At 44.7% G+C, this 26095-nt stretch overlaps 1 long non-coding RNA gene across 1 annotated transcript; it reads left to right on the forward strand.

Annotated features, from left to right (window-relative positions):
- Positions 1-22272, forward strand: LOC136564049 (uncharacterized). The gene is made up of 4 exons (XR_010784675.1): positions 1-241; positions 4677-4827; positions 6155-6381; positions 21565-22272. It is a non-coding gene; the product is annotated as an uncharacterized lncRNA (long non-coding RNA).
- The last annotated feature ends 3823 nt before the right edge of the window (positions 22273-26095 follow it).

The raw sequence follows: 26095 nt of genomic DNA on the forward strand, positions 1-26095 counted from the left end.
TGGAGAGACAGGGTAATGGGAATAAAACCAGACATCTGCAGTGCTAGTCTTACTGCAATTATCCATCTGCAATAGCTGCTGATTCAAGGGAAAAACAGCTCAAAATTCACAGTGAAACCATAGGTTGTTTGAACAGCATTTCAGCAGCAAGGAGATGCCTTTGAAACAGCTTCCTGAAGGCTCTGCCATTGTTGCATCAATGGGAAAGAAAAGGAGCATCTTTAACAACAATCACTAACAGGTAAAACCTCTGTCTTGAGGTAAAAGCTCTTGTCATTTATGTAAAACCTCTGTCTTGAGGTAAAAGCTCTTGTCGTTGATGCAAAGCCTCTGTCCTGATTGCCAGGAGTGTAAGGGCAGACGGGGCAGGGCAGGGGTGAAGCTTTGGGCTCTGCAGAGGATTTTGTGACAGGGACAGACAGGATCTGGAGCCCTGTGGGATGTAATTATGGGATGTGATGCTGGAAGACGTTGGTATCAACCTTTAATGAGGTTAATGACGCTTTTAAATGCCCCAGAGGCAGAGTGACACTGCTGTGCAAATCCCAGATCCCACCCCTCACCCCCCAAGCTTGTGATGCTCACAGCAAGCAGATTTGGGGATGTAAAGTTAGTTCATATGGTGATATTCATTGGATTTGGGAAATTAGAGTCTGTGACTATGACATAGCTCTTATTTTTCTTTTACTTTCCTCCTGGCTAGGAAGGTAGATTATTTTAATTTTTTCAATAGTTTATATTATTTTTATTTATTTACTGAAAAATGGGTCTTGGGAGAAGAAATACACTAAGTTTAGCTCTTCCTTGTGAATATAGAAAATGTGGAATAGGTATCATTGAATTCATGTTAATGATGTTTTATTTCAAGTACTGTGGGAAAAGCAAAGGAAGGAAAATAAAACTTCTTCATTGGCTTTGTGAGGCAGGAATAGAAGAAGGGAGGGATGGTGATTGTACCCACCCTCATCCAAACAGGCAGCCTGCGTGGAATTTTGTCACTGCAAGGCAAATTTTTTAAAAACTGCTGTCCAGGTCAGGTCACCTCAGAAGCACTTGTTAGCCAGATTTAAAGAGAAATAGGTATTCTGTTTAAAGCACATTTCATGCAAGGATTTGGAATCTCTTCTGAAAAGAGAACCTGTAAGAAAGCCAACACTGAGGCTGTTCCTGTGCATGTTGTTACCTTGCCAAAAAAATCCCTTTTACACATTGTTGCAGGCACTTCAAAAGCACTTTTTGGCTACTCCCTTACCAATACTCCTAGAGGACCATTATTTCTATGTCCCCCAAATTAAAATGTCTTTGGTTTTTTGTAAATCTTCTGCTACTTCTTCTGCCACCAGTTCTGGTGTTTATGACTCTCTGGACTTGCAAAAATAATATGGAATTGTTATTACTTTCCACTCCCAATTTTAAGACACTTTTCATGTTTGCTATCCCATCTCTTTGTCTTCTGATGTAATTTTATGCACTGCTATTCTTTTCTAAGTTCTGTTTTAAAATCAGCATGGGTGGAATTATTGAATCAAGCAGTAATCACTTCAAGAGATTTATTTTATGCTTTTTGCAATGAAGAACTTTGAAGCAGAGAGGTTTCAAGAATTTCACTTTTTGGATGCACTGAATGCAAGGGCAAGGAAATATTGTGTCAGTTAAGCGTAAATCAGAAAATGCATCTTCATAAAATCAAAAAGTTTTACAGAAATATAGGAATTTCAATGAACTTTCTCCAAAGCCCTTCCAGGTTTTGATGAACTCTTTCCTGCTTTTTCTGATGCCTTCTTGCCTTGGCTTTGTGCTTTTTTTAGAATAGTGATCTCAAATGCTTGACTCTTGTTTGGTGGTGCTGCTTTTGGGGGTTTTTTTCTTCCCTTTTCATAAAGAAGCTTTTAGGGAAAATATCTTTTTTTCTAGGATCCATCCTTACCTCTGTGCAGAAGCAATCCAATCCACAGCTCTTGCAGCTCCTGTCAATGCTCTATCAGCTGCCCTTGCTCTGTTCCAGCAATGCCCAGGGTTATAAATGATCATCCCTGGGAGCCTGGGCAGGCTTTGGGCAGAGCCCCATCTCTGACTGTTGTGCATCTGAATGTTTCATTTCTTAGGTCCAAGGCAGTTTTGTTGTCACTTGTTTCCTGGAAACAATTGTAATTAAATCTGAAAGCCCCTTAGAAAAATTGCCCTTATTTCTGTTAAAACTTTTTTACAAGCTCTGCTAACTGCTTCAATCTGTCCCCAAGCTCTCATAAAGGCCCTGTGTGTTCTTCTGCCTATTTCTGAGTTGTTTTTAATTTATGTGACTCTTCCCATGTTATTTTTATTTGGTTTAGAATCATGGAACTATTGAGGTTGGAAAAGACCTTTAAGATTGAATCCAAACATAAACCTGACACTGCCAAGGCCACCCCTGAATAATGTCCCTCAGTGCCACATCTTTGTGTCTGGCAAGTGCTGAGGTTTTCTGAGAGGCTTTTCTGTGTCCTGCACAGACAGGACCTGCTGATCATGCTGGTGATTTGTGCTCAGCTCTCTAAAACCCCCTTGGATGGATCTTTCTCAGCTCCATCTTGTCTTGCACCAATTATTTCTCATCTGTCCCTCTCTCTTCATCCCCATTTATACTTTCCCAGTTTACACACTTAAAAGAAAATAAACATATGGCCAGACTTACAACTCTCCATTTCCAGCTGTTCTTGATTCTAATTTCATGACTGCTCATTTTAAAGCTATTTATTGTGCCACTGTGGGTTTGTATGGTTGCAGTTTCTCGATGCCTGTTTTGCACCACACTGCATCCCTCTCTGAACGTGTGACACTTGGCACTAATGCTCTAAGAATACTCTGCACATATTTCATCTGCCCTTGGACTGCCAAAGGCTTTGCACAGAGGAATCAGCTTCAGCACAAACAGGGAGTGCAGTGACCTTGATGTGGAAATGCAGTGGTGGCTGCAGGCAGGATCTGCTGGTTCCCAGCCACTTCCCAGTTACAGGTTGGAACTCTCATGAACAGGAACTGAGTGAAAGCAAATGTAACTAATTATTATGAAACTCAGAGTTGCCTGTATGTTCTGGTTTTCCTTTAGAAAACAAAGCAGTTTGAATGTTTAAAGGTGGTTAATTCAGTCCCCTCTTGAGTTCTTTGATGCAAGGGCTGGCTTCAAGCTGGTTACATCTGATAGAAGAGGCTAAGGGCAATGATAGAAAACAATTATTTCTTACTCATTTAATCTTGGGATCCAGTGGGATTAGGAGTTTTTGTTTTCAAGTGGCCTGGTTGCTGTGGAGGATGACAGAGTAACAATGCCACAGTCTGAACACAGGAATAAAATTCCATTAATGGATCTGCAGAGGGGCTACAATGGGCTGCTGTGCAGCCCCTTCTGCTGGCCAGTTTAGACTTCAAAGAAATGAAATCTCTGTATGGCACAGTCCCTTCCATGCAGGTTCAAAACTGAGTGAATTCTTCTGCTCCTGGGAGATCTTCAGCTCCAACACTCAGAATCCAGAGGGAGCAGGGGATGCACCAATTGCTGGGCTTTGGCTGAGAGCAAACAGGATCAAAGAAATCATCTGGAATATGGATGGAAATGTGGAACATTGCTATAATTTTAGATATTTGTTCTTATTTCAACCACTTAGGGGCTTTTTCCCCTCTTTGTTTTGGTTTGGTTTGCGATGGTTTGGTTTTTTTGGTTGTTTTTTTTTTTTTTTTTTTTTTGTGTTTTGTTTTTGTTGTTTTTTGGTTATTTGTTTTTTTTTTTTAATCAGGAAAAATAGTCTCATTTCTTTATCTCTTTCCCTCAGGCAAGAAGAAATACAGATAAATACAGTGAATGTCAATGCCTCCCTCTGATCTCTCCAGTGCCTCCAGGGCCAGCAGTCAGAAATACCATGGGAAAAACACAATTAATTAACTTACAATTGCCTTTTGCCCAACCTGGAAATGAAACTCGAGATCATTTTAGTAAGGAGGATTTTTATTTGAAGGATTTCAGGGGCAGTTATGGAAAGATGTCCATAAAAGGCCACCCTCACAGGGGTGAGTACATTTTTATAGGTTTTAGGAAATTAGCATAATTGATAAAAAGCACCAATTAGCAGCACAAGTGGTGAGGCAATTCCCTCCCCCCCCCAGGTCAAGCCCCTTCTCTGGAGTCCCCCTTGGCACTGGTTGTGCTCTGTCCATGGAATGGATCTCCAAGAGTTGTTCATGGCCTTGGTTCCCAGGAAGAACCAAGGCACCACTGGGGTCCTGAACCCCTCAGGGCTTGGAGCTCTGGAATTGTTTTGTTTTTCTGCCTGGGGAAAGGCCATGGAAAATTATTGGGAAAAAAGAGTCACTAATACAATAGGTGACAGAGCTACAAGTACATGTGTGAAGAATACAGAGAACATATCAAAGAAATAAAGGCAAAACCCAAGCAGCATCACAGAGGTGTACTTAGCAGCAGCCACTGACTGAAACTCCACATGTCACTCACAGAACAGTTCCTTTTAACCAGCAGTGGAGGCACAGCTTCTATTGAAATAAAAAAAAATTATTCCATTTGCATCGTCAGATTTGGCAACAGATATTTTTGACAGTTACAGGGAAACACCCCTAAATTCACTCAGTGGATTTTCCCTTAAGTATTAAAGTCACCTGTGATTATGGGGATGATTTTATCTTCCTAGAGACACCTGTAATACTCCAAACAAGCAAAGTCACCAAGCCACACCTAAGAGAAATTTCTGAAGAGCTTCACAAGTGCACAGAACATCATTCCTGCAATTCTCAGGAAAAGCACAGCTTTTATTAGCAGGGAATTTGAAGGAAGTTCAGCAGGTAAAACATGGTCACTTCTAAAACTGAGCTGTATTATCTCATATTTTGTCACATTCTAAATTAATTCTAAGTGAGAAAACAAAGGGAAAAAAGAAACCTGAAACAAAACCTGGAGATACATTGTTTTTATTAGAGCTTTAGAAAGGTGCTTTTTGTGTTTCATGTTTGCTTTGACACATTGAGTATGGATTGTTGGTTTGCATTAGGACTTGACTTTATGACAAATAGGTTTGGTCCATTTGCATATTGGGGGTTAATCTTGCAATTACAGCTCCAGGTAATGAAGTCATTTACCCCAAGTTTGCTCCCCCAATTCACTTTTGTTTCCCTCTCTGGGCCCTGAGGCAGTGAGGTGTCCTTGATTGCCAGGCCTGGAGAGGAATTGTTGTGTCTGCCCAAACTGGGAGAGCAGCAGCTCCTACTGAGTGTGGGGTTTAGAGTTGTACACTACAGAACTGCAGGGTTACAAAGAGATGGAAAATAAACAAGATAAAATCCTAAGGCATCAACATGAAATGAATGGAATGGATGATCCATAGGTGTTGCAATGTTGGAAACACTCCACTCTCACTAAGTAAAACAGTTTATGTTGATTTTGCCAAATTGCCAAGGGAAGCCTGGAGCCGGTGTCACAGGGGGTCACCAATCCCTGCAGCTCTTCCCCCCAGCTCATGGCCAGGGTGGCTTTGCCATTTCCCAGCCATTTGTCACCCCTGCACACCCAGACTGTGCCCAGCCGGTGCCACTTAGAGCTTGGCCTAAATTCAAGCTGGCCCTAATGCTTGAACAAAGAGAAATGTTATGGTTTCAGGCTCTTTCTTTCCATTTACAAAATACTATCTCGATTTCAAGCAAGAAGAAAACCAACCCTTCAGCAAATATTTCTCACTGATGGATGAAAAATCTCCCAGCAACTGGATGTGCTCAGTTTTCTCCTCCTTGGCTTGGATCACACAGCTCTTGATTAAAATCTTAAATATTAACTTGATTTCTTTGGCATATCAGGATTTTTTTCCTGGATGAGGTTGTGTGATTTCAGGCACCCTGGAAATTTCTAGTGTCTTCTGCCCCACCTTATCTTAGGGAACACTCTGCAAATTCTAATTTACCTGATACTGGACAGGTATAATCTAAGGGGAGGGATACAGGTAAATAATGTCAGAGCAACTATAGGCTAATTTTATTTTAAAAAATAATTCACCTTTTGAGCATAGGCCACATATAAATGTAATCTACAATTTTTTCATTAACCAGCTCACTCAATCTGCTAATTCAGACTGTTTTACAAAGGAATCTCTATTTTCTCTATTTTTTATGATTCCAGCAGTGCTGGGAAACACAATTCAGCTTAAACACAACAATAATGGGCGAAGCACACCATGGACAAGGCCTGTGGAAATGGAATTGTTAAATGTCATCTTGGGAGGTATGCTAGGATCAGTGGAAATAGCTGCTTTATTAACTGGCATACAGAAAAAGAAGAATTACTTGCTTGAACCCATAAGGATGCAGTTATCAACGTTTTTCCTCTTCCTTCATCACTGCTTCCTCCAGGTTTGTAAAGGACACTGTGGATTTCCCTTTATCCATGGAACCTTTTTGCTATGGTGATGCACAATGACAGTTAATGCAATGCATATTCCCAGATAGTTTGACCATTTGCAAGGAATTAATTTTGTCTCAAAAGAAACAATTTCTTCCATGGATGTCAACAGCAAGAAGTAGAGTTGTTCCAGTCTTTGTTGTGAATGATGGAGAGCTCAGGATAAGAGCTTTGATGGGAAGGCTGTGAGAGGAGGAGCTGTGGGTTATTCTGGTACCATCCCCAGCACCCTCACTCAGAAATCACAGGCAGTTCAAAAAAAAGAAAAGAACATAAATATTAGCTTTGAATGTTAAAGAGTGCTGAGCATAAGCTAAGCAGAGCACTTAGAATTATGGAATGACAGAATATCCTGGGCTGGGAGGGACCCCCAGGATCACCCAGGGCAGCCCCAGCCCTGCCCAGACACCCCAACAGCCCCAGCCTGGGCATCCCTGGCAGCTCCTGGAGCTCTGGCAGCCTCGGGGCCGTGCCCATTCCCTGGGCAGCCTGGGCAGTGCCAGCACCCTCTGGGGAAGAGCCTTTCCCTGGTATCAGCCTGAGCCTGCCTGGCACAGCTCCAGCCATGCCCTGTGCCTGTCCCAGAGCAGAGATCAGAGCTGCCCTCGGGAGGAGCTGCAGCCCTGGTGGGATCTGACCTCAGGCTCCTCCAGCTGAACAGATCAAGTGCCCTCAGCTGCTCCTCATGGGCTTCTTCTCAAGGCCCTTCAGCCTCGTCCTGTCCCTCCTTTGGACACTCTCTAGCAGCTTTAGATCTTGTTTATATTGTGCTGCTCAAACCTGCCCCCAGGACTCGAGGTGGGGCCACCCCAGTGCAGAGCAGAGTGGGACAGTCACCTCTCCCCCAGCCAGCCTGATGCACCCTGGAACACTCAGAAGCAAAGCAAGGATTGTGCTCCTCAAGGTCATGCCCAAGCTTTGATTTTCACCCTAAAGAGCATTTAAATCCTTGTTATTGTGCCTCCATTCTTTCCTCACTGTGTGTGTCACTGGGTTTCAGCATTTCCTCCTGCAGTGCCATTGTCAGGACTTTTTTTGCACTTCTTTCCCTCTCTGCTCATTTTCTTTTAAAATATTTTTTTCTGTGGACAAACCCATGCTCTCTTCTTCCATGCCTCCCCAAGACATTACCAACCCTCCCCAAACTGCAGTCCTGGTTAAGCTTGCAGAGTCTGCCTGGGGTCTGGGATGCAGCCAGGCTCATCCCTGGTCCCCCAGCTGCAGATGGGGAACCCTGGGCTGTCCTGTCCCAGCAGCTCCCCTGGGATGGACAAATGAACACAGGGCATCTGCAGATCCCCAATGATGGAAATTTGACCATGATGTCTCACCACTATTTTCCCAGCTCTGGGGCACCCTGGATGGATCCTGGGGCTGGTTCCTTGTCCAGGACCTACTGATGGCTCCTCTCTGCACCCTGAGGGACTGTAGCTTGCTAGTGAGAGCATGGTTGCACTGGGGCCACCCTTGGCTTCTGGCTTGTCCCCCTCCTGGGGGAGCCCCCTTCTTGCTGCTTTCTGATGCATCTTGTTGCAAAATCCTCATTTTGGAGTTCCAGTCAATTATTGCTGCCTTCCTGTGGTGTAACAAGCTGCCTTCTGGCTTGTGCTAGCATGGAGCATGAGCCCACAGCAGCTGCTTTGGGATGGCAACCAGAAGGGCAAGGACAAGGGCAAGGCAGGTGTTTTGTGAGCAGTCCCTCCCTCTGGCCTTGGTGGCAGCTGTTCCATGGTTCAGCTGCTCTGAGCTCATTTTCTCTCAAGCCTGCTTGGGTCACCTTTGGGCCATGCTGCTGCTGCAAGGGGAGCAAGGATTCAAAGGGAGCATCCCCTGGGGGTGGTGGCCACCTGCTCACACTGTCACTGAAAAGGGCTCTGAGGCCCCTGGCACTGAGCCTGGGCTGGCTGAGGAGTGCTCCCAGAGCTGAGCTTGCACAAGTGGCACTCAGCCCCTGAGGAGATGCTGGGTTAGCCCAGAGCAGCCCCACAGCAGCTCCCAGCATTGCCTGCCTGATGCAGGGTGCTGGGAGAGCCACAGAACCCCTGCATGCGTAGGGAGGAAGAGGAGGAGGCCTGGGATGAACAGACCTCAAGCTCTGCATGTCTGCACTGAGTGTAGATGAAACAATTTTTCTGAGTCTGATGAAGTAAAACTTACAAAGAATATTTTTCTTTGTAAGTTGGTGAAAGATTACTTGATTATGTGATGAAAAGAGAAGGGAAAAGGGAAAAGAGAAAAAAGGGAAAAAGGGAAAGAAGGAAAAGAAGGGAGAAGGGGGAAGGGAAGGGAAGGGAAGGGAAGGGAAGGGAAGGGAAGGGAAGGGAAGGGAAGGGAAGGGAAGGGAAGGGAAGGGAAGGGAAGGGAAGGGAAGGGAAGGGAAGGGAAGGGAAAAGAAAAGCTTTGAATTTTCAGTGTTATTAAAGGCATTTATGATAAAGGGTTTAAAGTATGGAAAAAAAAATCCAAACCCAACAAAAACCAAACAAGATGAAAACAAAGCTGACTGCCACAAGAAGAATTCTCAGCCCTAGACCAGAAAGAGCAATTGCAGTCCAGACAGAAAGCACCCAAAATACAGAGACAGTCTGACTTAGAAATCATAAGTGAAAACAACTGCCAAAATAAAGTTCAGTAGGATAAAGAACGGTTTAAATCTTAGAAAAATAATGTGTTTTCATAAAGTGGCTCATAACAGTACAATGATTGATTAAGCTCAGCTCTGCCCAGTGACATTTATAGTTCCAAGGTGATTTTTTACTGTGGTATTTTGGATTTGCCATGTAATTAGGAACATACACATTGTTCTGCTCAGCTTTTAAAAGTTGATATGTTTATAGCCCAATGTCTCTGCTTTCAGCAGTCATTGATCCTGATGCTCTGAGCCTGGCTCTGAGCTCCCTGGAGCTCAGCCCTGCTGCTGTGCCCCTCACACAGCCTTGGAAACCACTGAGCTCCTCTGCCCCACATGCCAGGAGCTCAAAACCAGGTCAGGGCTGCTGTCCTCATGAAATCTTGGGTTCCTACAGCAGTGCAAGGGAGGAAAATACCAAGTTTCTTTGGTAGGCTTCTTATTTCCACCATTTTGGGCACATTTTAAAGGCCATAGAGGTTTTCTGTGAGAAAGCCAATGGGAATCTGTCTCCATTTAACTCAATACAAATGTTATTTTAAATGGCTTCACTGAACACAAACAATTCCCTTTTGTGCAATGCAAATCCCAAAATTGTGGGTTCTCAACTTTGGCCTCTCATTGGTGCAGTCAAAAAGAAGCAGCAACTTTAGAGGAATGAAAGACTCTAAGTCTCCTTTATAGGAAGAAAGTTCTATGAAAGCAAGAGACTCTTCCAGTATGTTATTTTGATTTTCTTTTTTTTTTGCATTTTGGAGATTTGTGAACATGTCAAAACTAACTTTTAAAGCTGCTTTGGCCATACCCAGTTCATCTGGGGCTATTTTATTTTGCTTCTATCATGGGGTGCACGAGAAGAATTTAGAAATTCAGTTAAGCAAAAGACTTGCAGGACCTGCAGGTGCCTTTGGATGCTTGTACCTGATGCAGGAGTGAGGACTTGAGAGACACCTGGGCAAGCTGCAGCAGATGAATCTGTTAGCACAGAAATGTAACTCTGTCCACAATACAAGGGTTAAGGTAACTTTAGGAAAATCCAGATTTTTCAAGGTTACATAACCAAATCCCATTCTAAAATTATTAATTAAAAAAAGAGATCATGAGTACTGAAAAAGAGATACTTTGACTTTGTAGGATGAGCTAAACATCTTAGCACTGAGGAAGAATAGTTCAAAAAGTATAAAAGCATTTAATAAAAGAAAGTTTTCTTTTGGTTCCTTTTTAGTGTCTGTTCCTGCTGATTTGTTTTTGTAAATCAGAGTATTGATGGAGGGAAAAGCACTCCTAAGGGATTTTATTGAATTGTTAATAGCACTAAATTGCTAATAGCAAAAATTGTAAGAACAGTCTATAGACCTGATGGGAATCAGGTTTTACCCTTTCAGAGGAGGTGATGATAAACCCTAATCCTGCAGTAAAGGTTTGCAATATGTTATCCAAGCTGTTGATCAGTCCTACATAAAGACACCTGGAGCCTGGAGGCCTCAGGGGGTGTAACCTCCCACCAGCTTCACTCCTGATATCCAGAGTGCGGCTGTGTTCCCACCTCCTGCCTCAAGTGGACTGACTGCAGTCCTGACAGAGGAAAACACCAAATCCTTGGGGTTTAGCCCAGGGGTTTCCCCCTGTTTAGGAGAATTTCCCCCTGTTTAGGTTCTTGTGTCCATATTCTTTCTGGGATGCAGGGTGTACTGCCTTGGGAAATATTCCTGCATAAACAAGACTGATGATATTTTTTTTATATCACAGAGAACCAGAGAAATAGGATGTAAGAGCAGTTGTGTTCAAACCAGGCCTCTGTGCAGCACCCAGATTTTAACTGAAGAAGCTCCTAATTGTGTGCAACTTCTGTCAAGGGCTCCCTGTCAAAAGCAAGGAGGCATGGAGGGTGTTTGATGTGCAGCAGGGATAATCAGTTCCTTACACGTGGACCAGGGTGATGCCAAGATGAGTTTTTTGCCCTTTCTTTAGATGCCTTTTCTATACCTTTTATGTATCCTCAGTATTCTTAGCATGCATACTTGTAATTCCTCTAGTCTGATAACTTAGCACAGTCCTGGTATCCTGTTATGCCAGGAGACCAAAATCCTAAAGGTCTCGTGGTAGGAGACCATAAAACCCTGCACAGTCTTGGGAAATCAAGGTCCCCTCTAGAATATATCCTGTGAACTGGAGATCTGGCCCATCCAGGGGGGAATTCCACAGATAGGGCAATATCATGCCATCCATCCAGGCTTCCCATTGCGAATCCTTGTTAGATATGCTAAGTTGTAAGGTCTATAAATTGTACACACCATCTATTGTGTGTGTGCATTGCAGTCTTAGTTTGAACAGACAGGTGTAGGGGGACACAGTATGGGTAAATGAAGGTGGTGTAGAATGTAATCTTATCCCCCAAAGAGTTGCAGCTGAGCCAATTACTAAAGATTAGGAGCAGGCCTGATCTTAACAGGCCACACCTGTAGCCAGTAAGGACAGTATTATAAAAGAGTGGATTGGTGGGATCAGGAGTCAGATGCTTACTGCAAGGAGCAGGAAGAGTCAGTGCTTAGAGGAGCTGCCTGTGAGAAACAGCAAGGAGGTACAAAACCGTGGCAGTATGAAATCCTTGCACTATAATGATAAGAGAACTCTTGATATATAAGACAACAGACAGGTGTCTGCTAAGGAAGGCAGGAGCTTCTCTTGAAATGGAAAATATAAACCCCCTCCCTCTGAATTATTATAGTTTTGAAATTAAGGAGCTCTCAGGCAAAGATATGGGAATAGGAATAACAGTTCTTTATAAGAGAAATTAAAAATACAAATGAAATAGTACAAAACAAACCCTGCCAGAGTCAGCCCATGCCCTGTCCCCTGTGTGTCAGGGGGTGGCACAGCCCCATCCCATGGGGGCTCAGCCCTCCTGCAGTGCCAGCTGTGGCTCTGCTGGAGCAAGGATCCTGCACAAGGGGGGAGTTTTCCTCTGCAGCTCCAGGGCTGCTGGAGATGGGCCTGGGCTCCCTCTGGCCATGCAGGGCAGCAGAAGCTGCTCCTCTGGCAATGCACTGGGCAAAGGCTGCTGTGCTGTGCCAGGCTCACATTGGATCCAGGGAGGAATGCTTGGCTCCTGCCCTGGGCGCAGCATCTCCCCATGGGATGCTGGAATTGGATCAGCCCTGCAGGGACACTCGGTGGCCATGGACAGCAGAGATCTCCTGCAGGGAGGATTGGCTGGGGGAGAGATCAAGAAAAAACTGCCCCAAGAACAGCAGAGAACTGCCCCAGCTCTGACACATGGGGACAGAACACACACCTTAGCCACATTTTGCATTTCCAACCCAAGGCAGCAGCACATCCCACCTTGGCCAAGGTGCACCAAGAGGATCCTCATTAAACACGGAGGTAAAATCCCCTTAACCGTGTCTGGCTCTCAATTTTTTAAGACCAGGAAAAGGCATCAGGGGGACCAGTGGCTCGTGAGCCATCCCAGCCCCTGTGCCCACAGCATCACAGCACAGTGGGAAGGCAGGAATTGCACTGGGAAGAGGGAGCAGCTGGAAGGTGTAAAACAAATGTGGAATAGACCTGCCCCTCCACACAGTGCTCAGGCCTTGGTGCAGGGAGAGAGCCAGTGCTGGACACTGGAAGAAGAAAATGGGGGGCTGTGAAAGGGTGCAGGAGAGATTAGTAAGGGATCTTTCCATAAAGAGACTGGGCCATAAAGAACTGCACTCCTTGTTTAGGGCAGCTGGCAGTATTCCAGTGAATGAACCCTGGATTCCTGGTTACTATTTGGCTGCTGTAAAAGTAGAAAGGATTGAGCAACAGGCAAAAATGTGAAAATACCACATTATTTTCAACACTTTTAAGGTATTTCTGAATCTATAAAAATGTCAGCTCTTCAGACTTTCAGGGAAGAGACAATTCCCTGCTGATCTAATCCTAAAACAATTAAAAGCTCCAGCCCAGCAGTTAAGCCCTTGAGGTAGAACCAGATGTGTTGTGTGCTGTTGAGTGAGGAGGGAGCTCAAGGCATGACCCAGCCAGCCCTGCCAAGGAAGTGCTAATGCTTCTGACCCAGCAGTTGTAAAAACTCAATTAAATGCAGTTCCTGCAGTAGCAGATGATCACAGTGCCATGTGAGCTTCAAAACCAAGAGCAGAAGTAGAAAAGAAAGAGGAAAAAAAATTATCTAAAGGAGCACAATTCTAATGAAAGCAGAGAAATATATTTGTGATTGAAGGCTGCTGTTTGTGGTCTTTTAAATAAGAGCTGGACAAGGCTCCAAATTATAACCAGGTGGGATCTAAAACAATTTTAGTAGATAGCCTGACCCCAGAAATGTGTCCACATGTCTACCCTTAGGGTATGTAGATGTGGGAACAGCATGGGATGTATTAGAAAGTCTGGGCAGGCAGGAATAGATTGAAATAATTAATATAGTTTAAAAAAAAAAAAAAAGTGAGGAAAAGGAATAGCCTTTGCAGCTGTAACTCCCTGGAATGTTCCCTTGGGGAAGGACAGGAGAGTGACTGGGTAAAAAAGAAAAATGGAAGACTTTGGGGAGCTTTAGATAAATAATGCAGGAATTGATCTGCAACAGGAAAAACATCAGCTCAGTACAGAAATGGCCCTGAGGGATGGGGGAGGATATAAGACAAGGCTTCAGGATGTGCCCTTAATCCCCAGGCAGAGATCAGGATGGAAAAAGGGAAGGTGAGCCCAGGGCCTCCATCTCATCAGGTGTGGATGACACAGGAAAAGCAGGTGAGGGACTGGATCCTGCAGGTGCAGGGGCTTCCCGAGGTGTCAGGGCAGTAAAGGGATGCTGCTGGGAACTGGGGTGTCCACACCTCCAGCACCTGGGGCCACCACAACAGCCATGAATCTGCTATGGGATGCACAGCAAAATCCAAAGGAATTTGACCTACTGAACTACACACTGGCTTCAGAAGAGGATTTAGAGCATCTTGTGCACAGCCTAATGCTACTGCCAGAAGAGTAGGAGCAAGACCTTCTGCCTCCAGCCTTTCTGTGGTAAACTGAATTATTACTGCATTTAACAATGCAGTATCTTCTGTCACAGAGAAAGCTGAAATACCCTTGGCCACAGTGGAAAGCAGGGAGCCAACCCAGAGAGGCTTGGTAGAGCAAGGGCTGGTGGTACAGTGCCACATCCCTCTAGGGATCCTGTTTAGCAGAGCCTGAAAGCAGCTGCCAGGACTCCTCAGCAAACCTCTTTCTTTTTATAAACAATTCCAGTTTAATTTTTCATGTGGGAATTTGTATCAGGAAGATTTTTATTACTGACTTTTAGGATTCAGTGCTGTTATGTACCAAACTCCTGTTGCAGCTCACACCTGTGCTGGCAGCCCTGATGTGAGGGGCTGGACAAAGTGTAGCAAACTTAGCAGGTGCTTTACTCACCCTGCTACTAAGGATGTTGCTACAAGCTTGTCTTGGCAAAGGACAGCAGCAGGGCTTGGGTTCAGCAAGGGTTTCACAGTGCCCAGCTCTGTTATCCTTGCATCATCTGGATGCAGGAAAAGTTATCCAGAGTTTTCCTGGAAAGCCTGTGTTGTGTATGTGGCTGTGGTGTTCCATGGTCACTCAAATACAAGATAAAAAATGAATTACCCAAGCATTAATTATAGTTATGGAAACAGGATTCAAAATAAATTGGGAAGAGACCTGCCTGGTACAGAACAAATTGAAATGCCTGGAAGTAGATTTGGGTGAAAAGGCTGACTTTGAAGGAGCTCTTCTGGAAACACACTCATTTCAGACCAGCCAAGGTGTGTGAGCCAGGTTGGTGAGACCTGAACAAAGCTCTGAACCCCAGACTGGAACTGTCTGCAGAGAATTGTGCAGCCTGGCAAGTGTGGCTGTAAGGGCCTTGTGCCAGCAAGGAGGCTGTGAAGGAGGGCAGGGTTTGGGGGGCTGTTAGCAGCTCTGCAGCCACACCCATGGGCAAGAGCTGCAGTAGAGATAAATTCATTTGGATGTGCTTTGCATTCTCAGATAACCCAATGCCCTCAGAGAAGAACGACATTCAAGACTATTGTCCTGACCCATGCAGCCCAAATAAAAATGATGGGGAGTATCTACTTGTAGGTTGTGGCATACCTTAGGTTTTGATATTTGTTTCTCCTCCTTTGTTTTTCCCGAAAAAAAGAAAAAAACTTCAAGCACAAACAGAGCAGAAGTCCCATCCTGGCAAATAGTGATGTCCTATCTGTTTCTGGGCACAGTCCAAGTCATTGTCATTGTCCCTGTTTCACAATTCCCCCCTTGGGTAACTGATCCTTGGGTTTTTTTCAGCTGGCTGCAAAATCAGGAATTGGAAATATGAAATGGAATAATTTGCATTTCATTTCAATTTCAAAGAATTTGCATTGCATTTCAGTTTCAAACTGAACAATAAGGTCCCCAAAAGAGCAAATAATCCTGTCAGTCTCAGGAGTCACCAGAGTAAAAACAAAGGTCATAGTTTGAAAGAGGGTGGCTAAACTATTAGAGCCTGTATGGATCTTAACTTCAATGGCTTAAATTCAATTATCCTTGATGAATTCTCACAGTATAAACTAGAAAGCTATATACATAATTTTCTTGTTTCCTCCTTCTTCTCAATTTCAAATATGTCTAATTCAAGGCACATTTGCTCAATTTGCTAGATCTGAAATAATTTTTTTTTGTTGTTTCTGTCCTGCACCTCAGGCAAGAAATTCTCAGCTAAAATCTCAACAAAAGCTGGCAAAAATATACCCAGCTCATATCTTGTTTCTTAGCTAAATGGAACTGTTAAAGATAGGCCCCAGAAGCCAGATGGGGCAGAGCCTCAATGCCTAAAGAGCCCCAGCCCTGCTGAGCCTTGAGCCCATGCATGGTTCCTGTCCTGCCTGTGGTGCTCCAGTGGCATCCTGACACTGCCTAGGACAGCCTGGATCCATGCTCAAGTGGCATGAGGAAGGGAATTATTTCTGCTACAGGCATTGGAGTCTGCCCTGGCTCCATCCTGGGTGAGGCTGTGGGAAGCAGGACCAGAACTGCAGAGCTACAGTGCCAGGACACTCTGGCTGAGTCTCAACCACTGAACCTTAACCTCAACCACTGAATCTTAACCTTAACCACTGAACCTAACTATTTGTCTTGGTTCAGGGCAAATTTTGGAGAGAACTCCTAAAGGGGCTCCTCTAGGAAAGCAGATTTAATTGGCTCCTCTTTCTAACTGGTCGGAGAGAAAAATACTTCTTTGGAGAAAAGTGGAAAAAACTTGTTTGTTAAACAATGAAACTTAAACAATATTAAACAATAAAACCTCTTGCTGCTCCAAAAGAGATGACAAACTCAGAAAAGTCCCCTCCCCAGGTTGCAGCTTGGCTCACTCAGTCTCTGATCAGTCCCTCCAGTGCTGGAAATGCTGCAGCCCAGGCCCGGCCCGGTGGCCACAGGAGGAGCTGCTGGTGCTCCCCTGGGTGTTCAGTCCAGAGCAGGTTTAAACAGGCTGAAAGAAAAGGGAAAAAAACCCCACGGTCCAGGGAGCTTCTTTGCCTCAGCTAGCTAAACTAACTAAAACAAAGGAGAGCTCTGTCCTGCTGTCTGTCTGTCTGCAGACAACACATAGCTCAGGAGAAGGAATGTGGAGGAGCAAAGAGCTCCCTAGTCCACTTCTGGATGTTGATTTTTCAGACTTGTAATAGGACCACAAATCAGGCAGGGAGCATGTCCTGGGGTGACTTTGTGATGCTCGAATCCCCACTCATCTGTTTAGCCCAGTTTTGCACCTTTTCTGGTTCTGAGAGCCAAGGGGGGAAGAAGCAGCGCAGGGTTTGTTTTCAGAAGCTGCACTTGTGTGGTGCTGTTTGCAGGGGTCTTAGGACAAGGGAAAAGATGAGAATCTTGACTCTATGTTTTAGAAGGCTGATTTTTTATTTTATGATATATATTAAAAGAAAATGATATATTTAAACTCTACCAAAAGAATAGAAGAAAGGATTTAATCAGAAAGCTAGCAAAAAAAAGGAAAGGAATGATAATAAAATCTTGTGACGGACCAGAGAGTTTGAGATAGCTGGACTGTGATTGGCTATTAATTGAAAATAACTACATGAGATTAATCAAAGATGCACCTGTTGCATCCCACAGCAGCAGATAATTATTGTTTACATTTCATTCCTGAGGCTTCTCAGCTTCTCAGGAGAAAAAATCCTAGCAAAAGGATTTTTCATGAAATATGTCCATGACATGCACTCACTCCTCCACATTCCTGCTCCTGGACTGTTTTGTGGGAAAGTCCCATTGCTGTGCTTGAGCAAGGAGTGGCTTCTTCCAAAGACACCTCTGGTTAACTGTCTCTTTCAGGAGCACCTTCAAAACATGATCTGTCTGGATCATTCTCATCACCTTCCTTAAGCCACTCTAAATCACTTGTTACATGTTCCCTATCCTGCCATTCACCCTCTACCAGTGCTGAGCCACTGATCAGGAAAAGCCAAAATGCATCTCTTCACTTGCTGGTTGGTACTTGGTGTTTACAGGTGAAGGGGGAAGGAGAAAAGCTTCCTGGGAGGAAACTTTTTGGAATATCCTGCAGAACACCCTGAGATGTGCTGAGGGCAATCCATTTGCTCCATGTGGCATCAGTGGCATGGTGGATGAGAGAACCTTTCCTTTAAACATCCACCCCAGCACTGGCAGTCAGGATGCCAGGAGAAGTTGTACCTCTATGCCAGTCACCTCTGGGGCAGCTTGAACTCCTCCACAGGCTGCTAACACTAGAAATTGGGAACAGAAATGTCCCCTCCATTCATATCTCTTGCTTGCCAAGGGGCTGAGCCACTGCAGGTACCAGGTTTTGGAAATGAGGAGTGGAGATGTGGAGAGCAACAGGGTTTCTGAAAGGGGGGAAAGACAAACCTTTGTAGCTGAGTTTCTTTTTCCCATCTTTTTTTCTAAGGATCCAGAAATTTTCTTTCTTTTCCTTCCTTCTAATTCAATAGATTCTCTAATCTGCTGGGATTTACATTCATTACAAAAAAAAAAAAAAACCAAAAAACCAAAAATGTGTCTGGTCTTTCCTTCTTTCTGTTTCTTCTTTCTTTCCCTTACACACCATCCATTTCTTGCTCTCTTTTTTTACATTTTCTTTCCTGTAGAGACTTGGATTTCAAAAATCTGCACTTACCTGTGGCAGTACAGCTGTGCAGAGGTAATATATCAGTACATCCAGTTCTAGGCTCTTTGCTTTCTCATGAGGGAGACAATGGTCCTAATGTCTGGGGACATTTCCACTGGATGATTAACCAGGGTTCATTAGTTTTCATCTGCAATTATTCTGATTCCATAAGGTTTTGCTGTTGACAATTCTGTCCTACATATAAAGGTGTAAGAAATTCTTCCCTGTGAGGGTGGGCAGGCCCTGGCACAGGTGCCCAGAGCAGCTGGGGCTGCCCCTGGATCCCTGGCAGTGCCCAAGGCCAGGCTGGACAGGGCTGGGAGCACCTGGGACAGTGGGAGGTGTCCCTGCCATGGCAAGGGTGGAATGAGATGATATTTAATCTCTCTTCCAACCCAAACCATTCCACATGCTCCCAGGTGCTAAATCCCAGTGAATAGGGATGAACTCTACTGCAGATCTATTCAGTTAACATTGATGTTTTGATCCCCTCTTGTGTTTTTTCTTCACACATTGCAAGAATTAAAATGTGTTTTGCTGCAGCCATACTCAAGCCATGCCAACTGCATTAAAACCAAAAATTCAACTCAGAGGGATATTACATCATAAAATATCTAATAAACACAGAGGTAAGGCTGATACATCCGTTGTAGATAATATCTAATGTATATAATATGTTGATTTTGTTCTTTACTAAGCTATAAATACCACTTTTTTATTCTTTTGAAATATAAGATGGAAAGGTCATGGTGTGGGCAAACATGTACTTTTAAGAATGATTGGGCAATGAAGAGCAAACCATTTCCATGTTATGTTTGGGGTAGCCTCAGGTGGTGCACAGGTCTTAACTTCTTTTATTCCTGTGCATGCCATTTTTATTACATACTTCTGTTCTCAATTCTCTGACTTCTGCATTAGGAACAGAAAATTAATTCTTTTATGTGAATTACATGGAACAAATTACAGGAGTTTCTTTTATGTCCCCCATTTTGCTCTGGATAATCTGACCAGATCTGAATGTATCTAATGGAGCACTGAAAACCCAGCTGATTTATAGGATTTCTTCTAAAAAAGAAATCCAGACTATACCTTAGTACTACTGCTACTGCAAAATCAGTGACCCAGGAGATGATACAGATAGAGAGGGGATGCCTTTTCATTATCTGAAGAAATGCAAAAGAGCACAAGGGTCAGCTGGCACATAACTTGTAAACCCATAAAATGGGCTGCTGTGCCCTAGGCCAGGGACTGAGCCAGCCCAGGTGTTGTCACCAGTTCTGAGGAGCTTCACTCTGACACCTGGAGAGGGCTCAGCTCAGGGACCAGAACTTCTCGGTCAGCTTCTCAATGTCTGTCCTCTTGGTAAATACAAATATTCCTGTTAGTCTTATGACTCTCTAGCCCTTTTTTGAATGCTCTTCAGTTCTTAACTAGTTTTATTTCATGTCTATGACTTTCAATCTATATGACTGAGGTAAGAAAACATCTGTTTGCAACCTTCTGCCTTTCACTTTGTTGTGGCTTCCTTGATCTTCCATTAAGTGGAATAGAACCTGAACCACTGGGGCTGAAAAAGACATCCAAGATCATCAATCCAGCTGTTAAGCCAGCACCACTGTTCACCCAGTGCCACATCCATGTCTTTTAAACCCTTCACTGTTTCCCTGGGCAGCTATTCCAACACCTTACCACCTTTCCCATTGTCTTAGGTTACAAAGGAAGATGATCCCAAAAGTATGTAATCTGTCACCATCTTCACAAGCTGTTAAAAACAGCTGGGGCAGTGTTCTTCATCTCCTCTGTGACTCATCCCCGATAACTCCCTGCAGGAGATCTCTGCTGTCCATGGCCACTGAGTGTCCCTGCAGGGCTGATCCAATTCCAGCATCCCATGGGGAGATGCTGCGCCCAGGGCAGGAGCCAAGCATTCCTACCTGGATCCAATGTGAGCCTGGCACAGCACAGCAGCCTTTGCCCAGTGCATTCCCAGAGGAGCAGCTTCTGCTGCCCTGCATGGCCAGAGGGAGCCCAGGCCCATCTCCAGCAGCCCTGGAGCTGCAGAGGAAAACTCCCCCCTTGTGCAGGATCCCTGCTCCAGCAGAACCACAGCTGGCACTGCAGGAGGGCTGAGCCCCCATGGGATGGGGCTGTGCCACCCCCTGACACACAGGGGACAGGGCATGGTCTGACTCTGGCAGTTTAAGCCAGTGTTTTCTGCCTTTTTCTAATTTTCCTATTAAATTGTTCTGACTTGGCATTTCCTGGTGGTTTGTTTTCAAACTAGTAAACCCATGATGAAACTTCCCCCAATATCCAATTCAAACCTTCCCTGGCACAACTTGAGGCTGTCCCTGTTCCCTGGTGGCAGAGCCACCCGCCACCCTGGCTGTCCCCCCTGTCAGGAGCTCTGCAGAGCCACAGGGGCCCCCCTGAGCCTCCTTTTCTCCAGGCTGAGCTCCTTTTCCAGCTCCCTCAGCCTCTCCTGGGGCTCCAGCCCCTTCCCCAGCTCTGTTCCCTTCAGACATGCTCCAGAGAACTTGATTTTCTCTGTAATAAGCACAATCTTATGTAAGTCTGTCTATTTCCACCTGTTCTTTTCTTTAATTTCTTACTGGAATGAAGAAACTAATTAGCATAGCTGTACCTTTGCAATTTATATAACAAACATGTGGAAGATATTTCAGTGCAAAGAACTGGAAACTTGGCTATTTTCATCTTTTCCATAATTTGTTGGTCTAAACATTAACACAAGGAACATTTTTCATAGTCAGAAATACTGGTTTTGCAGATGGCTCTTTCATCTCAATAAAGAAAGCTTGGTTTGGGATTGCACTGAAGTAAACAATGTGGTTGGAATTTCAAAGAAGAGAATACAAATAAAGGAAGAATGAAAATTGAAGCTATTTAGCTTTGTCTCAACTTGAAAATCAAGTTTCATGTTTGAGACCTTTTTGTCAAATCAGAATTTTGCAACTGTTCTAAAAACCTTACAGAGACTATTTCATTCCCTTAAAGTCTTTCTGGTAGAAGAAGAGATGTCCCTGCCTGGAGAACCATTTAATTTTGCAATCTTTCAATTACAAAGACATTAAATCTTTTCTCAGACACAAAAGAATTATTTGAGCCTACTTTTGATCATAATGCAATAATTTCCAGAAACTCAATAATTTTCTGTGTTTTTTTACAGAGGAGAGACCCAAACTTTATAGATCCTAATGGCATATGGGACCGAGGGATGGGTGGATGCTTTTTGTTGGATTATTTATAATCAATTATCCATTCTATCTGCAGACCTAAATATTGGGGGGCGATATGTTGCTTCACATTTCTTTCTTTCTTTCTTGACAGACAGTTGGAAATATCTTGATTTTCCTGGGTGCAACCATCTCAAGATGTGATTATGAGCTTGTCTTCAGCCTGGAGTGTCAGTGGTTTCTTTGTCCTTTGCTTCTCTGAGCCATTGGCAAGGATTTGAGCAACAGCACCAAGTCATCAGTGAGACAGAACTTTGTGAGGAATAATGTGATAATCCTCAGAATGGAGTTTTGCATGATGTGGAAACCCAGGGCACAGGGAATATTTCTCTGTCTGCTCTGGGGTGCCCTGACTTTGACCCTCATTCATGGAGAAAGTTTCCTAGACTTCAAGATAGACTGGAATCCACAAAAGTGTGAAATAGATTGTAGAGAGCAGTGTAGGTGTGTCACTTGGTGAGAAATTGAGGGTTTGGGGTTTTTAGTGTGTTGTGGATGGAAGCAAGATGGAGGGCACAGGGTGTCATCCTGGGCTTCTTCTTCATGCTTCTTCTTCATGGGTTTGGGTGGCATTTTGTAATTGGGCAGAAAAGTCTGCATTGGGGGCTCTGTGGGATCAGTTATTGGGTTAAAAGGGAAAATAATCCAGGTGTCAGTTCTTAATTGGATAGTTTAGCTTTAAAAGACCTTGGAACAAGAGATTGTTGGCCATTTTGTGCCTTCTAATGAAAAGCTGCCAAACTCACAGTGGTGAGACTGTTTTACTGATAAGGAATAATAAACACTTGAGTCCAAACATGAACTACTGTCTCAAGTGCCTTCAATCCAGACCTAGAGAAATCAATAACTGGTACCCCCACAGGATGACTGCACAAAGTGCTTGCAGATGGGATAAATTACATCAAATATCTTCAGGCAGAAGGACAATCTGCCTTACCAGCTCCTCCTGTATAGTAGAGGTGGCCTTTGAGTCCTAGCAAAATAGAAGTATTGTACTTGAATATCTGTAGAGAGGCTTTGCCCCAGGAGGTCCCAGTTGTCCTTGATGGGCTGCAGCTGTGATGTCCTTAATTGGGCTGCAGCTGTGGCTAATGAAGAATACTGGGATAAAAGGGGGTGGGTTGGCCAGCTAGGGGGAGCCTTGAAGGAGTCCGGAATTAAGAAAGAACAACATGCAGAAGAAGGAGTCCATGCTGTGAAGATCTGCAGCTGTAAGAACACGCCAAGGAGGTATGGGACTTTAGAAATCTGATAACAACAGCATGGGACTCTAGAAATAGAACAACAACAATTGGTGACCCTGACGTGATAGTTGGTAGAAGATAAGACAGCCAAGAGCTGCGAAAGAACATAGCCTTTGAGTCAAGGAGCTGTGAAAGAATATGGCCTTTGAGCAAGGAGCTATGTGTGTAGTACGTGGCCTTTGAGTCGTGGGGAAATGTACATATTGTACTTGAATATCTGTATAACTGTTAACTCAAGTAAAACAAAAGGGGGAAATATAGGAGAGGTGGCCTTTGAGTCCTAGCAAAATAGAAGTATTGTACTTGAATATCTGTAGAGAGGCTTTGCCCCGGGAGGTCCTGGTTGCCCTTGATGGGCTGCAGCTGTGATGTCCTTAATTGGGCTGCAGCTGTGGCTAATGAAGATTACTGGGATAAAAGGGGGTGGGTTGGCCAGTCAGGGAGAGCCTTGAAGGAGCCCTGAACTAAGAAAGAACAACATGCAGAAGAAGGAGGCTGTGCTGTGAAGATCTGCAGCTGTAAGAATACACCAAGGAGGTATGGGACTTTAGAAATCTGATAACAACAGTATGGGACTCTAGAAATAGAACAACAACACTCCTGCTCCCCAGACAAGCCATCCCTGTTCCTGGTTTCCTCTCACTATATTTAGAGTTTCCATAAGAGTATTATTTTTCCATATCCAAGATCACTCTCCTGAAGCGTTCCTTTTGAAGGTTGCATTTTTGGCAAAGAAAACCAACACTGCTTGCCCAGGACAGATGCATCTTCTCATTCCATCTTCTGCCCTCATTCGTGTCCTTTAAAACAATTCTAGGGATATTACTGCAACCTGGGATCCTCTTTGGTGTTGCAGCTTATCCTCAACACCATTTATATAATTTTAAGTTATGAGAAAGCTAAAGGAGGAGCAGCAACATTCAAAGGAAAAACTGTGAAGCAAAAAGATAATAATGAACGAACACAAGTCAAAAGTAATTAGGAATGTGGGAAATGGCTGAGGAAGGTGGCACCTCGCTGCTTGTTGAAGGAGTATTTCTCCTAAACTGTGTCACCTTTTGGGATTGCTGGGTCTGCACAGGCAATCTTCTCCCAGCATTCCCAAGAGATCCCCACAACTGGCCCAAAATGGAAAGGTGCTTTTGGGTGCCCCACCACCTCCTGCCCATTTTATGCGTGTTTTGCCTGCTGATCTTGAAGATAAGCACCTCAAATTTCCCTGGAAGTGCAGAGTGGAGCTCTGGAATATTTGAGCAGAATGGTTCTTAATTGTTAAGACATTTGGGCTTTCCTCCTAATCAAGCAAAGTATTTGAAATGCAGCAGCCTTGTAGTAAAACATATTTATGACTCAACCAAGCATCAGGTGGCAGGAGAGATTGGAAAAGTGCATTTTTGTTTCCCCAATCACTCTGTTGCTCCCTCAAAATATGTTGTTCCCAAAATCCTTGTCCGGGCCCTGAAGCTCTGGCTCCACTGATGATCCATTGCTCCAGACACCTCAGTTTGATTCCAGCCAGACTTTTCCTCAAGGCTGCTGTGAATCCAACCCTCACCAACTTGGACAGCCTCCCAAAGAGAGTCAAGAGCAAAGTGTACTTCAGGAATCCCAACCCAATACCTGATCAGTGACCTTCGCAAAACTCAGCTGTTCTTTAATGGATCAATCATTTTGGCAAGGTGGCAGACAGGAGGCTGTGCCGGCCTCCCAGGGCAGGAGTCACATTGCTGCTGCTGGCATTTGTTGTACTGCTTTCAGTGCAATCTTGTCACCTCCCTCTCAGGACTGGCCCTCCCTGGAGTATTGATTTAGGCATCCAACTGTGGCCAGGAGGATGTCCAGGATATCCCACAGCATGCACCACAGTCATGGGGAATATCATGTGCACGTTCTCTACCATGATGGTGCTGCATTTCTTCATCCCTCATTGAAATGTCTTCAGCTAAACTGCATCACTCTGCACTTAGCATTGCCTAAACTTTACACACACAATTTATGGATTTTAGTGAGTGTGATCTAGTGAACAGTAGCTCAGCAAATGTGGCAACTTGCCACACATACCCTAAATTCCTCATGTGTTGTTTCCTGGTTTAAGTTGTGCATGAAAGCATCTTTTATATATTGTAATGCATAAGTGATAAAGCAGACAAAAAGAGAAAAAATTGAGGCAGAAATAGAGAATGCTGTATTACAGAATCCCAGAATGGGTCAGGCTGAAAGGGATCACGGTGAGGCATCTGGTCCCACCTCCCTGCTCCAGCAGGGGCATCCCAGAGCACATGGAACAGGATTGCATCCAGATGGTTCTGGAATGTCTCCAGTGAGGGAGACTCCACACCCTCCCTGGACAATCTGTTCAAGGCTCAGGCTCTGCACAGGAAAGAATTTCTTCCTCCTGTCCAGGTGGAACTTCCTGGGCATCAGTCCCTGCCCGTGGCTCTGGTGCCATTGCTGGGCCCCAGGGAGCAGAGCCTGGGCCCTGCTCTGCCCCTCCTGCACACAGGGACAGCCAGGCCTGAGGGCCCCTCTCAGCTGGGGCTCCTCTCCAGGCTGAGCAGCCCCAGCTCCCTCAGCCTTTCCTGGGCACCCAGATGCTCCAGGCCCTTGCTCAGCTCTGCAGCCTCCGCTGGCCCCGCTCCAGGAGCTCCTGTCCCTGCTGTGCTGAGGAGCCAGAGCTGGACCCAGCACTGCAGATGTGCCTCCCAGGGCTGAGCAGAGGGGCTGGATCCCCTCCCTGACCTGCTGGCAATGCTGTTCCCGGTGCTTTCCAGGATCCCAGTGGCCTTCTCAGGCCTCAGGGCATAATTCTGAGCACTGCTGGCTCATGGTTAGTGGTGAAGGACCAGGGGGAAGGTTATTTGCTGGGGTGATCCCTGTTACAGACCAACAGAAGCTGTTATTCCAGGTACCCTGTTTGAACTGACCCATTCACAGCCTGCACTGGGCAGTGTTGTGCTGATGTGCTCCTGTTGCTGGCAGAAATGCAGCTCTGGAGATGGGCCAAGTGCCTGCCTTCCAAACAGCATCAGTGGTTTCAGAATACAGGAAGGGAACTGGCTGAGAGTAAAGTACCTCCAGTTTTCCTTGCTCAGCTACTGGTGCTTTGTGAAGGCTGACCTAGAACAGAGACTGGACAGAGCTAAAGAATAAAGTAGGGATTTATTAAAAGGATCTCCTCAATGGATCCACCCTGGGCAGCACAAACCAAAATGGCCACAAAAATGGATGACCAGTCACAGGGTCTCTGCCTTGGATCAGTTCTGCTCCATTTGCACCTTGCAGTTCATTGTCCGATTCCAGCTTTAGCCCCTGCAGTCCCACCCTGCTTGTTTTCCTCTCTCCAGCCCACGGTGTTTGTGCTCTTGGGCTGAGATTTGGATC

Source organism: Molothrus aeneus, chromosome 17 (assembly GCF_037042795.1).
Source record: "Molothrus aeneus isolate 106 chromosome 17, BPBGC_Maene_1.0, whole genome shotgun sequence".
In the NCBI taxonomy this organism is placed as follows: Eukaryota; Metazoa; Chordata; class Aves; order Passeriformes; family Icteridae; genus Molothrus; species Molothrus aeneus.